This window comes from Lipotes vexillifer, unplaced genomic scaffold, assembly GCF_000442215.2.
Source record: "Lipotes vexillifer unplaced genomic scaffold, Lipotes_vexillifer_v1.1 scaffold404, whole genome shotgun sequence".
NCBI classification, from domain to species: Eukaryota; Metazoa; Chordata; class Mammalia; order Artiodactyla; family Lipotidae; genus Lipotes; species Lipotes vexillifer.
In genome coordinates, this window is record NW_006777380.1 from 58,564 (window position 1) to 73,891 (window position 15,328).

At 37.5% G+C, this 15,328-nt stretch overlaps 1 protein-coding gene across 1 annotated transcript in view; it reads left to right on the forward strand.

Moving 5' to 3' along the window:
- Nucleotides 1–15,328, forward strand: part of TEC (tec protein tyrosine kinase) — a 98,545-nt gene that overhangs the window by 38,440 nt on the left and 44,777 nt on the right. The gene's annotated exons all lie outside the window — the stretch shown is intronic.

Consider the following 15,328-nt stretch of genomic DNA (forward strand, 5'->3'; position numbering starts at 1 on the left):
AGTTCACCTCATACTTATCACTAGTATATGTCTCAGTTTATTCAAGAACTTATGGGGGTAAAATGTCAGCAATAAGCCTGACCCTCCAACAGGGTCTGACAGGAAAGTTGGAAACAAAGCCATCACTCCCTCTTTGGGACCCTTAACTTCTAAGTCTTCCATGTGAACTTCAGGCCAAAAGTCTCCTATGTACTACCCAGCCCCAAAGTGAGTGATTTGTTCTCTGTGTTTACACTGTCAACTGCATGGTCTTTTTACTACTTAAAGTTAAAATTATTTAATCTCATGATTTATTCTTCCATATGGCATTGAGCAAATAGATCTGTTATAAAACATGTTCCTGTTATGTGGCTAACACTTTGTCTTTTTAGAGAAAACAGAACAGCAGATCTTCATAAGCCCATAAACTTCAAAAGAACCAGTTGATTCATTTTATGTCTCAACATCTAGAGAGAAAGAAATCTAGCTTTGGTTTTTGGTTAAGCTTTAAATGTTTCTCCATTCTTGAATTTATTGTTTTCATGTTTTTACACTAGGTGTGCCAGCTTTGTTTCTACCTTGCAACTCAAAGTTAATGTTCCTTGTCATTTAATTTGAAAATTGGTGATTCATTTACTCGTCGCAAACTACACATTACATTTCTGATATATTAGCAAAATAGAATTAAGTAGAAGGGGATGGAACTCAAATTTAGACCACACCTTCCTACCTTCTTGTAGTACTGACTAAACTTTACACATTATATTCTACTCAAAGTAAGTTTATTCTAATTTTGGATTGGCTTTTTAAAACCACAGCTTTAGCAGCAACAATCAGATTGCCCAAATATTGCCCTTTCCCTTAAGAGGAAGAGTTTCAAGTAAAAGCTGCGTATAACAAGCAATAACTGAAATGAGTGGTTGTGTACTGTTTATGAGCTCAGTGTTTTCAGACTTGTATATTAATTGCTTTTTCCAAATTCTGTATAACTTTTAAATGGCTGGAACTACTCTTATATGGGCTAGACTGTATTTTTGACATGGACATATTTTTATAACTTGAAAAAAATAAAATTTGCCTTGTTAGAGTTTTCTCACAAGAGCATTAGAGCATTAGAGCATTATCCTTTTTATCATTTCCTGGTTCCTGAATGCTCATCCTTTTTTTTTTTTTTTTTGCATGTTAAGTTTTATTAAGGTTCAAATACAAAACACTCCAAAAAGAGGAAAACCATTATACCTAAATTCTATATTCAACTACCAGTTAAACAAGAAAAACATGTTATTCTATTGTTCTGTTTCTTTTACAACCAGTATAAAGTCAGAAGAATCAAGACAGATTCTTTTTCCAACAGGAGCAGAATTAAGTCTGCTGGGTCAACAGACTATTTGCCAAACAGCTGTCTGGTTATTAAGCGTTCTTCAATTTAGTATTCATGTTTACTATGATTAATCTCTATGTTCTACACTGTCTTCAAGGTAACCTAAATAAAATCTCAAGAGCCAAAAGGTCCATGGAAGCATAAACCCAAGTATTTAGATTACAGAATGATTGAGGAAGACAGCAATGTAAGTGCAATGGTTTTTAAAATTTGGTCAGTACTCTGATGGTCTGCTGAATGCACATCCTTTTGCACAGTGAAAATCAAGATTGCCTTCTGGGCTTAGGAGCAGAGGGCTTTGGGACTTTTTTGTAAGCTTTTTGTTTTTCAATTTACCCAATACTTCCATAGTGCTTACCATATGTCATGGTCTTATGTGCTTTGCAAGTATTAACTTTAATCCTCTGAACTTTATAAGGTAGATGCAGTTATCATTCCCATTTTACAAATGAGGAAACTGAAGGACAGGGAGGTTGAGTACCTTACCCAAGGTTGTAGAGCCAGAACGTGGCAGAGCCAGGAATCCAGCTGAGACTGTCTGATTCATACTTATATTAGTCTTTATATTCAACAGAAAAAGAATTAGCCCTCAAGAAAGCCTAAGAAACTGGTAGAAGTATTCCTTTGTAATACTACTATTTTGAAGGAAGAGAAATTTTTGGCCAGAGGTGTTCTCTGCTGTTGTGTGTAAAGGCTGTGCGTTACCAGAGATCTACTGTTTCTAACATAAAAAGGAAGTGCGTATATAGTCACTTGCTGATTCATTATTGGTTTCATACTGTAAGACAGCTAAAATAGCCTCAGAAGGCAAAAATAGCACAGTCACATGAAGCATCAACCGTCCTTTTTAAAAACAGAATTATCAGACCTATGAAGTAAAGGTTAATCTCTTTTTCTGGATGAAAAGAGTGGATGTTGGTGGATACTGGTCATTTCTAGTATATCCTCCTGTAGTTTTAGAGGACTGATATTTGTCATGACCCAGGGAAGAATCTCATTCAGGCTATTTTATTTTCTAAGATACGATCAAATTTGACATCAGTTCTCAGAAGATCTTTCCTAGAGTCTAGAAGGTAGGTGTGAGGGTCTTTCCTGTAACAGAACTAGTGACTTTTCCTTTATCTTCCCTAAGGACTAATAATTTTTTCAAATAATATTAATAGCTAATTTTATCAGGCATTTACCATTGGTCAGCTTTGTTTTGAGAGCTTAACATGAATTGACTCTTTAATTCTTACAACAAACTTATGAAGTTGTGGTGCTATTATTCACCCCATGGTATAGCCAAAGGAACTAAAGCACAGAGAGGTTAAGTAACTTGTCTAACGAGACACAGCAAGTAAGTGGCAGAGCTGAGATTCAAACTCAGGCATTCTGGCTCCAGTCTTTGCTCTTAAGCAGTAAGCTCTTGTTAGAGTCCTGCTGGTTCTTAGTCTGAAGAGGTATAAGATACGTAAAACAAAGTAAAAATGGTTTGTCCTTTTATTTTTGTTTTTCAAAAGCTACCCAGGTTTCTTCCTCCGAAGAAGAATAGCACACCAAGTAACAGAGCCAGGCTTAGTTTTGTGTTTTTAACCGCCTGGGTCCTTGCCTGCCAAAATATAATCATTCCAGGCCATGGTTCCTCATTGCCTTGAAGATTAAGTGCAACCCCTTAGCCCTATATACAGAGCCCTTCATAATCTGGTCCCTTCTCACCCTCCCAGCCTCCTGTCCTGCCTCTTCCACTTTTCCTCCTCAGTACATCTGAACATACAGGTACACTGACATCCCTAGATCTGCTGTGCTCTTTTGTAACCACACACCTTTGCTTATGATGTTCTAGTTGTTGGTGATACCTTTTCTCCTTTCTTTGCTTGGAAAACTTTTGTTCATGATTCAAGGCTCAGTCAGCTCAAAGAGACACCTTCTCCGTGCAGCCTTCTCTGATTCTTCTTCTGGAAGAATTAACCTCTTTTTCCTTTGTGTCCCACTGCATTTTGTTCAGGAAAGAACTTTTCATACTGCCTTATGAATAATCATCTCTTCCCAATCAGTTGGAAATTCCTGGCAACAGGAGCAGATACTACGTAAATGTTGACTGTGAGAGCTGGAAGGGTAAGGAGGTGTAGGGGAGATAATAGAAAGGTCTGAGGATATGTGGGTTAATTCTAGACATTGTTTAATATCCTGTGTATGGAATGTAAGACTTGATTTGGGGACATAAACTATTCATTGTGACCTACTTTCTTTCATAACTAGGAATGAAAAGTTTACAAATTACAAAGTGCACAATTGTGATATCCATGAAGCATGCAACAATGAAATAACTATCAATTTGTCAATTGAAATAGTGTGTGATTTAAAATAATTGAGCTTACTCTAGATTAACTGTCTGATGCTTTCATTTGGTTAAGTTAACTCTAATTATAATTCCAACATTTTCCTGGGTTGTCCACACCAAATATTGATTGAGTTCTGGTTGTTGCTGGGTGCTGGTGGTGAGCACACCAGGTGGGAGCTGTTCCCCTACCCATCTATTATGGACATCAGGTACCCAACAAGAGTTTCACAAATGATAACTTCATTTATGATATGCAAAAGTTAGAAAAAGTACAGACTGCTTTTATTTCAGAGTGCGAGGTATGTGAGTAGGACCAAAATGTTCTAAGGGTACAAATCTATTAAATGGAACCATCTGAAATTACTAATATTTGATCATTTTTGACAACAAAAATAGCAGTTTCTTCTGGTTTGACCTAATATTACCTTAGTGAATTGATGAGAAAAGTCACCTTTCTTTCTGAATCCACTTAAAAGCCTGTGCTTGGTAATATGGAGGTTTCAGATATACTCACTGGAGTTGCTACAGTAACTCCTACAAGTTCTTTGAAAGCCTTGCGAGGCTGGTTGCTGTCTAGGTGGTGTGATGTGGTCCCTCAGAGAAAATCAAACAGATAATGCCCCATCACAGGTGCTGGTGGGCTCACAGTGAGGATAGCCTGGCTGCTAGGCTGTGAGGATCTTGTATTTGGCATTGGGGAGCTTCTCTTGGAATGGCCATATATTCTGCAACATGGATTAATTTTTACTAGATTATTTGAGGGTTAATTGTATTAGCAATAGCAAACTAAGAGGGATGAATAGTTTAATTATGGCTCCCAGCTCTGATAGTCAATGAAGAGTAGAGCAGTGCAGCCTAGAGTTCTGTATCTTCCTCATTTGCCCTTGATCAATTGGTTTAACCTCAGTGCCCCATTTACTGAATTGTAAAATGCAGATGCTAAATAACTCATTGCTTGATCAGGATCAGAAGATCTATAATTAAATTTGGAGCACTTAGAGATTGATGGATGCAAGGAGCTGTATAAACATGACCTCTAAGAGCACTGTGTGAACATCAGGGATTGTGTTGATTCTTCTTCTGAATCCAGTGTAACACAGTACCACAAGGATAGCTAAAGCTTTAGTAGTCGTAGTTAAGCAATTTGCCCACCTGTACTTTCTACCCGTTTATAATGGACCCTTTCTATATTCTCACAAAAAAATTTTTGTAAGTAGATCCAACTACTGCTTTGATCAGGATTTTTAAAACTGTGATGGGAAGAAATATTTTTTAGACTTTTCAAACATACTCAAGAGTAGACAGAATAGTGCAGTGACCCCCATGTATCCCGCACTCAGCCAAATAACCCCCAGTCATACTCCCTCCTCCCACTTCCATTATCTTGTAGCAAATCCTTCCCACTCTCATTATCATATAGAAATCATACCATTTCTTCTACAGATGTTTCAGTATCCATCTCCAAAAGACAGAGTCTCCATCTTAACCTTTATACTATCATTACACCTCAAAACATATGAACAGAACTTCCTTGATGTCATAAAGCATACCCAGTTAGTGGAAGAAATTGTTTTAAAAATAATTTTATCTGTAGAATGTTTGCAATTACGAGGTCGTTTTACCAAAGTTTTCCGTAAATTAATTGTAACACAAAGTGAATATCCCTATAGAAACCATAGTAAAAGCAGTGATTGGCACCCTTTAAGCCTCCAGAAACCCATGGAACTAGGCAATTTTGTATATTTCTCTTTGGATATCTTACTGTGGGGAGAATTGATGGGCAGTTCATCTTTCCTTATGAGAGACCTCAATCTAAGATACACATTTTTTCTTTGTTGCTGCTGTTCTCCTGGTTATTCCTTCTCCCCACACCCACCTGCTCACCCTCCTCCCATTCACCCCCAGTCCCTAGGCCCCAGTAGAAGCAAAAGGAAGGAACTTTTCCTGGGACAACCGATTATCTTTATAGGAAAAAAAGGAGGGATGTCACTTTCTCAGGGGCAGCAAGCAGTCTAGGGAAGCTACTGTTATAGCCCGTTGAATATTTTAAAGGTATTTAGAAAACAAACTGCAGGGTGATCCCTTTAACACTGGAGAAAACTAGAGAAATATTGTATATGGTCCAGTGGAAGCTTATTTAAAGACCAAGCTAATGCTCTGGTCTTGCAGGACCCTAGCAGAGCTCGGTTCAGTGTTAAAGAAATCACATCTCCAGTTCATACTTGTCTGGAAACACCTTTGTGGTTCACTCACATCAGATAAGCAGACAGAAGGGTTTTTCTTAGTAGCGGAACTGGTCCGGTGTGGACAGTGTGGAGGTCAATTTACCAAGAGGCGATGAGCCTCCCAGCTTTTTCCCTGCCCAGAAACCCAGTCCTGCGTGTATATCACGGGTCAGCCTCCTAGTGTGAGGCTGTGGGGCAATTGCCACAGGGGTTTCTCACTCCTGGGGCTGTGATTTCTCTGGATTCATCAATCCCTTTGGTCATGATGGGGATACTGGGAGTGGGGATGAGAATCGTACCCCTACTTGTGCTGCAGCTGTGGGTTCATACCGCATGCAGAAGCCACAGAGTTTGCCTCGTGTGTTTGCTGTCTGTAATTCTCACCCACCAGAAACTCACAAAGCTTCTGTCTCCCAAGTTCCTCTTGATAAGAGATCACGTTCGTGTGATTCTAGTTATTTCCACTTTCATAAAGATATAAACTGTCATTTAAAAAAAAAACCTGAACACACGAAGTGTCTACTGGAGAGCCTCAGAATGCACGCGTGCGCGCGCACACACACACACACAGGCACACAGGCACACAGAATCCCTAGTACAGAAGCAAAGTTCTACTAGTCACTGTTAACCATAGAAACTTGAGAACTGAAACCTAGGTTAAAGGACCTTCCTTCTCTCTTTTTTCTCCGTTTCTTCTCTTTTCCTACTTAAACAAACAGACAAACAAAAAAGGCAGAGATTTGCAGAGACATATCCGGGGATTACCATCTCTGTGGTTGGGGAGGGGTCCCTTGATAGAGTTGTATCTCTGAGGATTGTAACGTGACAGTTACTCTGTTAATTGGTATTCACACATGCAGCAGTGTGCTTTGATTGAACAGAGGGGCAGAGGAAGGGCCTCTTAGGTCCTGGTGATTTGTGGCATGCCTATGCCCACCTGGGATGGTATATGTCTGAGACAGCAGGGGCAGAAATAAAGCTGGCCGAAATTATTCTCTGAAACAGCATAGTCACAGAAAAGTGGTGGCTGTGACTGGATACTGTGAAATCAGACCTAAGGAAGGCCTCCTGTCTACTTAGCTGAATCACCTCCTGGTCGTTCATGTCCTCATTCATTCATGCACTTATGCAAAAAGTTGTTGGGCACCTGCCACGTGCCAGGTGCTGAGGAGGAGGTGGGTGTGTCTTCATTGACCTTCCAGTTGGTGACCTTTACCACGCCTGCCTCGAAGAAGCAGATGATGAGAAAGGAAGAAAGAGGAGTGTAGGACCGGGCACCAGCTTTGGGGAAAGGTATTAAATTAATTTTATTTTTTAACCAGAAATTCATTTAGTACTAGATGAATCAGGTGAATGGATAAGTTGTTTCTAAATTAGAATAAATACTAAGGCAGAGCCTTTATTTAATTGAGAGCTGATTGATTGCCTACTTCTGGCCCATTATGAAGTTATGTTGCTTAATTTTTATACCTATTTTTTTCTTTCGTCGTTGCGGTTTTCCTTTTTTAAGCCTATGATTTATAACACTAAATTATTAGCAAAGAATTTCTTAGTTTCCAAATGTTCCCAGATGTCAAGGTCCCTGATGGCAGCAGCCATATTTTTTTCAGCTCTATTGAGGTTATAATCAATATATAGTCAACTGCATGTATTTAAATTGTATTATTTGAGGAGGTTTTTTTTATGGTTGTTTAGATTTCCTACCTAGAATTCTCCTTTATATCTCTCAGTGAGGTTTTCTATTTTTCTTCATATATGTTCTACTCATTTCTTATAAAGTTTATTCCCAGGTATTTAACAAATTTTATCAAAATTGTAGAATTTTTGTCCTTTTATAGGACATAAGAAAAAGTAACTTTTCCCTTAACCATTCCTGTTTCTTACTGAAATAAGAAAAATATCCATCAAATGTCTACTGTTTATACTGTACAGGAATTGCACCAGAGACAGATCACGTAAGGAGACTATAAGATTTTCAGCAGTTTAGAGTATCGAATTATTCCTCCTGCTGGAACAATGAGTATTGTGCCTAGCACTAGAAATTTTTGGCATATATATATATATATATATATGTATACACACACACACACACACACACACACACACACACACACACACATATACATAGTTTGAATATAACTACAAAATATTTTTTATCCCAAAGTAGAAAATAATTTACAGTAAATATTTTCTGGGGAAAAAAAAACAGATACAAATCTGCCTATGACACTTATGTGACTTTTATTATTTTATATTACTGAGCTACTATCATTTTCACGGTGTAGCTACCTGTGCCTAAACATGTATATAAGCATCAATATGACTAATATAACATTTGAAACTCACTAACTTCATTGTGTAGTTTGTAACACAAATAGCAAAGAAAATGCTATTTTTAGTATTTAAGGAGTTTTGATATACGTATACACTTGTGAAACTATCGCTACAATAAAATAATGAACATATCCATTACCCCCCAAAATTTCCCCATGCTTTTTGTAATCATACCTCCTCTTTCATTCCCACTATCCCTAGGTAATCATTGATCTGATTTTTGACACTATAGATTAGTTTGCATGTATGAGAATTTTAGAATAAACTCATATAGCATGTACTCTTTTTAAAAAGCTAACTTCTTTCACCTAGCATATTATTTTGAAATACATTCATCTTTTGTATCAATATTGCATTTCTTTTTATTACTGTGAAGTATTTCATTGTTTGTCCAGTCACCTGTTGATGGACATTCGGGTTGTTTCCAGTTTTCAATTAATACAAATAAAGCTTCTGTGAATATTCTTGTACAAGTCTTTGTGTGGTCAGATGCCTTCATTTCTCTCGGGTAAATACAGTGGCCATATTTTTTAATCTCTGCGTTTCTTGTGCTTAGCACATTTTCTAGCATATATTAGATGCTCAGAAATTATTGTCCTAAGTAGTTCCTGGACTTTTCCTGCATTTCTGTGGTAATCAATAGATAGGACCTAATTACTTTAAAAAATAGCTTCTTTCTCTCTCTCACTCTTTTTTTTAACATCTTTATTGGAGTATAATTGCTTTACAATGGTGTGTTACTTTCTGCTTTATAACAAAGTGAATCAGCTATACGTATTCATATGTCCCCATATCTCCTCCCTCATGCGTCTCCCTCCCACCCTCCCTATCCCACCCCACCATCCCACCCCTCTAGGTGGTCACAAAGCACTGAGCTGATCTCCCTGTACTATGCGGCTGCTTCCCACTAGCTATCTATTTTACATTTGTTAGTATATATAAGTCCATGCCACTCTCTCACTTTGTCCCAGCTTACCCTTACCCCTCCCTGTGTCCTCAAGTCCCACATGCAGCAGTGTGCTTTGATTGAACAGAGGGGCAGAGGAAGGGCCTCTTAGGTCCTGGTGATTTGTGGCATGCCTATGCCCACCTGGGATGGTATATGTCTGAGACAGCAGGGGCAGAAATAAAGCTGGCCGAAATTATTCTCTGAAACAGCATAGTCACAGAAAAGTGGTGGCTGTGACTGGATACTGTGAAATCAGACCTAAGGAAGGCCTCCTGTCTACTTAGCTGAATCACCTCCTGGTCGTTCATGTCCTCATTCATTCATGCACTTATGCAAAAAGTTGTTGGGCACCTGCCACGTGCCAGGTGCTGAGGAGGAGGTGGGTGTGTCTTCATTGACCTTCCAGTTGGTGACCTTTACCACGCCTGCCTCGAAGAAGCAGATGATGAGAAAGGAAGAAAGAGGAGTGTAGGACCGGGCACCAGCTTTGGGGAAAGGTATTAAATTAATTTTATTTTTTAACCAGAAATTCATTTAGTACTAGATGAATCAGGTGAATGGATAAGTTGTTTCTAAATTAGAATAAATACTAAGGCAGAGCCTTTATTTAATTGAGAGCTGATTGATTGCCTACTTCTGGCCCATTATGAAGTTATGTTGCTTAATTTTTATACCTATTTTTTTCTTTCGTCGTTGCGGTTTTCCTTTTTTAAGCCTATGATTTATAACACTAAATTATTAGCAAAGAATTTCTTAGTTTCCAAATGTTCCCAGATGTCAAGGTCCCTGATGGCAGCAGCCATATTTTTTTCAGCTCTATTGAGGTTATAATCAATATATAGTCAACTGCATGTATTTAAATTGTATTATTTGAGGAGGTTTTTTTTATGGTTGTTTAGATTTCCTACCTAGAATTCTCCTTTATATCTCTCAGTGAGGTTTTCTATTTTTCTTCATATATGTTCTACTCATTTCTTATAAAGTTTATTCCCAGGTATTTAACAAATTTTATCAAAATTGTAGAATTTTTGTCCTTTTATAGGACATAAGAAAAAGTAACTTTTCCCTTAACCATTCCTGTTTCTTACTGAAATAAGAAAAATATCCATCAAATGTCTACTGTTTATACTGTACAGGAATTGCACCAGAGACAGATCACGTAAGGAGACTATAAGATTTTCAGCAGTTTAGAGTATCGAATTATTCCTCCTGCTGGAACAATGAGTATTGTGCCTAGCACTAGAAATTTTTGGCATATATATATATATATATATATGTATACACACACACACACACACACACACACACACACACACACACACATATACATAGTTTGAATATAACTACAAAATATTTTTTATCCCAAAGTAGAAAATAATTTACAGTAAATATTTTCTGGGGAAAAAAAAACAGATACAAATCTGCCTATGACACTTATGTGACTTTTATTATTTTATATTACTGAGCTACTATCATTTTCACGGTGTAGCTACCTGTGCCTAAACATGTATATAAGCATCAATATGACTAATATAACATTTGAAACTCACTAACTTCATTGTGTAGTTTGTAACACAAATAGCAAAGAAAATGCTATTTTTAGTATTTAAGGAGTTTTGATATACGTATACACTTGTGAAACTATCGCTACAATAAAATAATGAACATATCCATTACCCCCCAAAATTTCCCCATGCTTTTTGTAATCATACCTCCTCTTTCATTCCCACTATCCCTAGGTAATCATTGATCTGATTTTTGACACTATAGATTAGTTTGCATGTATGAGAATTTTAGAATAAACTCATATAGCATGTACTCTTTTTAAAAAGCTAACTTCTTTCACCTAGCATATTATTTTGAAATACATTCATCTTTTGTATCAATATTGCATTTCTTTTTATTACTGTGAAGTATTTCATTGTTTGTCCAGTCACCTGTTGATGGACATTCGGGTTGTTTCCAGTTTTCAATTAATACAAATAAAGCTTCTGTGAATATTCTTGTACAAGTCTTTGTGTGGTCAGATGCCTTCATTTCTCTCGGGTAAATACAGTGGCCATATTTTTTAATCTCTGCGTTTCTTGTGCTTAGCACATTTTCTAGCATATATTAGATGCTCAGAAATTATTGTCCTAAGTAGTTCCTGGACTTTTCCTGCATTTCTGTGGTAATCAATAGATAGGACCTAATTACTTTAAAAAATAGCTTCTTTCTCTCTCTCACTCTTTTTTTTAACATCTTTATTGGAGTATAATTGCTTTACAATGGTGTGTTACTTTCTGCTTTATAACAAAGTGAATCAGCTATACGTATACATATGTCCCCATATCTCCTCCCTCATGCGTCTCCCTCCCACCCTCCCTATCCCACCCCACCATCCCACCCCTCTAGGTGGTCACAAAGCACTGAGCTGATCTCCCTGTACTATGCGGCTGCTTCCCACTAGCTATCTATTTTACATTTGTTAGTATATATAAGTCCATGCCACTCTCTCACTTTGTCCCAGCTTACCCTTACCCCTCCCTGTGTCCTCAAGTCCATTCTCTACGTCTGCATCTTTATTCCTGTCCTTCCCCTAGGTTCTTCATAAACATTATTTTTTTAGATTCCATATATATATATATATATATATGTTAGCATATGGTATTTGTTTTTCTCTTTCTGACTTACTTCACTCTGTATGACAGACTCTAGGTCCATCCACCTCACTACAAATAGCTCAATTTTGTTTCTTCTTATGGCTGAGTAATATTCCATTGTATATATGTGCCACATCTTCTTTATCCATTCATCTGTTGATGGACACTTAGGTTTCTTCCATGTCCTGGCTATTGTAAATAGAGCTGCAGTGAACATTGTGGTACATGACTCTTAAAAAATAGCTTCTTAAAATATTGTTTTATTTCAAGAGAAAGGGTGCTTCTGCTATGATCCTAGTTCCCTAGTTTGCTCTGTAATATTTTATGCATTATAGCTTAATTGTCTACTCCTAGATTTTTTGAGTTCTTGGAGTATTTGTTGAATTCCTCTGAGGAGAGAGTGGAGAAATATTGCTATGTTACCTAAAGACACAATGTAAAAACCAGTAAAGTATTTGAAATATCTCCATTAAATCCTCTGATCTATTTGTGGGAAAAAAGGGCTTAAGTGCTGAAAAATTTTAGAAATCTTTTATCTAAAGGCAAAAAAATTTTACTAATAACATATTAGTGATTGCGATGGGCCAGATATTGTGTTGAGTGCTTTATGAATGTATCACAGTTAATCCTCACAATAATCTGGGAGATAAGTTATTTTAATAACCCCATTTTACAAATGAGGAAATAGAGACTAAATGAGGTTAATTAATTTGCATTGGGCCACAGAGCTGGCATTTAAATGCAGGTCTGCCTGACAATGAAGGTGTGCTTTCAACCATTATGACACATTGACTCTGCTGTGTTAAAATATTAAACAGTACTCAGAATATTTTGGCACGTTCAGTAAGTTAAAAAAAAGTCCATGTAGGTAAGTAAAGAGAGCTTAGAGTCTAGCAATATAGTCAATTGTTGTACATATTATTCACATAAATATTTCTAAAAGTTAATTGACTTGACAAGTTTCTTTCCTAATAACTTCTGACTTTGTATTTAAAGTCACTTTTGGAACTTCCCTAGTGGCGCAGTGGTTAAGAATCCACCTGCCAATGCCGGGGACACGGGTTCGAGCCCTGGTCTGGGAAGATCCCATATGCCGTGGAGCAACTAAGCCCACGTGCCACAACTACTGAGCCTGCACTCTAGAGCCTGTGAGCGACAACTGCTGAGGCCGTGTGCCACAACTACTGAAGCCCATGCGCCTAGAGCCCGTGCTCCGCAACAATAAAAGCCACTGCAAGGAGAAGCTCGCACACCACAACGAAGAGTAGCCCCCGCTCGCCGCAACTAGAGAAAGCCCGCACGCAGCAACGAAGACCCAACATGGCCAAAAATAAATAAATAAATAAATCTGTGACTCTGTTTAAAAAAAAAAAGAACTAAGCTAGGTAAATCAGTTTTAGACTTATTTGAAAATACTTACATTAGTAAGTTTTGCTTTCAACTATAATAAAACATACCTGGTATTAGTTTTTAAAAGTTCCCTTGGGTCGCAGAAGGGAGTTGGCATGAGGGTTGCCAGAAGTATAGAAAAATCATAAGAGTAAGTGATCACTCAGGGGGGAATAAAAACTTTAACTTTGAATACAGTGAAAAGCTATCTCCAGAAACCTTATAATTATCTATATCAGCACAATCTTATATGAAGATTATTATGTGATTTTAAAAATGAAATTTTTTGCCTTCAGATTCCTTATAATTTATCCTGTTTTTATTCTGGATGTTATCTTAGAAACCATAATCTTCATAATTAAGCCATGCTTATGTATGTAGCTGCTGGCTTCTTAATGTTAAAGTACTCTTGTTATGTGTTTGTTTGTTTAGTGTAAAATCACTTTGTAAAATGTAAAGCCACTATGTCAGTTATTATTATGAACTGATTAAAAGGGAGGAAAACAATATTAGGATGCCACGTTTTTGGTTTTGGTTTCTTCTGTTTTTTCACTAGAATTTCGTACTTAGCAAAGAGGGGATGTTTCATCATAGAATCACCAAGTTGGACATGACTTTATTTTATTTATTCTACTTCTGATACCAGAAAGATCTACATCAAAATTATTCCCAGTATCCACACACAAAAAATAAAAGTCATATCCATCTTGAGGTTTTTTTTCTTTCTCATGATTAATGTGTCCTGCTGCACTTGAGGCCCATTCTTTTAACTCTTTCTTTTAACTCTGTTCTGAGTAGAAAGGGAAAAGAACCTTGGTGTATAAAATAGACCTTTGGCTCATTGGAGATTTTTGGTAGAATACATCATTTTCTTTCTTCTTTCAAGGGTTGACTAGAACTCTTTTAAGTCTGTATCATGGTTCTTTGGTACCTCTGTGCCTTGCTGGTGGTAGAAGAAAGGAAGCCAGAAGCAATCTTCAATCAATGTGGCTGAGTGAAGAAATGATCATGATGGAATACAGTGAATGGCAGTAGTAAGCTTTGGTGCTGTCCATCTGCTGAGGACTCCAAGATCTAGGAATTCTATTTTATATTTTATTGTATATAACTTATCTTTTGTCTGTATTCTCTGGATGGTCCCTTGTCACTAACCATGCCACGTCAGCAGCCATCTTTGGGTTTGTATTTATGGTCTGTTTTAATTGTTGTGTCCTCTGGAGAAAGAACAGAGGCTGACTGAACACTAAACAATTTAGTGGGACCAAATGAGGCCTAATGATAGGCTGACAGCGTGTGTGCAAACAGATGTGCGTACTTCGATAGTTGGAAGTAAGACAGGGGAGAAAGAGGCCGTCACATGGCACACAGTATTGCAAGCCTGAGGACGCCAGACGAACTGGTTTGGGGGGAGGGATTCAATTCCAGCAAACACCCCAGCCGTCATGTTCAAGTAAGCTGTTAGTTTAAATCTCATTTATTGTCCAGTTCGTTTGCATTTAACTTGTGAACTCTTAACAGTCTTATAACTCTTGTTAAGAGTTATAAGCATGAGAAATTTCCACTGAGTTTATGTTTGTACTTAGTTAAGTGGTATCAAGTTACTAAAGTGTACGTGGCACTTAAGAATTCAGGGTTGGAATTAAGAGTTCAGGTCCTGGTTTGTTGTATGACTTTCGGCCAGTTAATTATACCCTTTAAGTCTTGATTTCTTCATCTGTAAAATGCGGGGAACAAGAGTTCCCATAATTATGTGAAGATTCATTGAGTTACCATGTGAGAGGTGCATATAGTGCCTGGCTCAGAGTGAATGCTCTGTAATTGTTAGGTTTTGACATAAAATAATTTTCTTTTTCTAAAATAAGAGTCCAGAAATATTCAGGCTTGAGAGACTGGGAGTCAGGTAAAAGCTTTTGTGATTTTGAGAGATCTGGGCTCAGTTCTGGCTCAGCCTCTTAGCCAGTCTTGTTACCTGTCAGATGCTCAGTTTCCTAACAATTTCCCAGGGTTGTTGTGAAGACTAATTAATAGTAAATGCTGCCATTTAGAGAGTGACTTCCCTGTGCCAGACACTGTACTGAGCACCTACGTACCTTATCTTCATTCCTG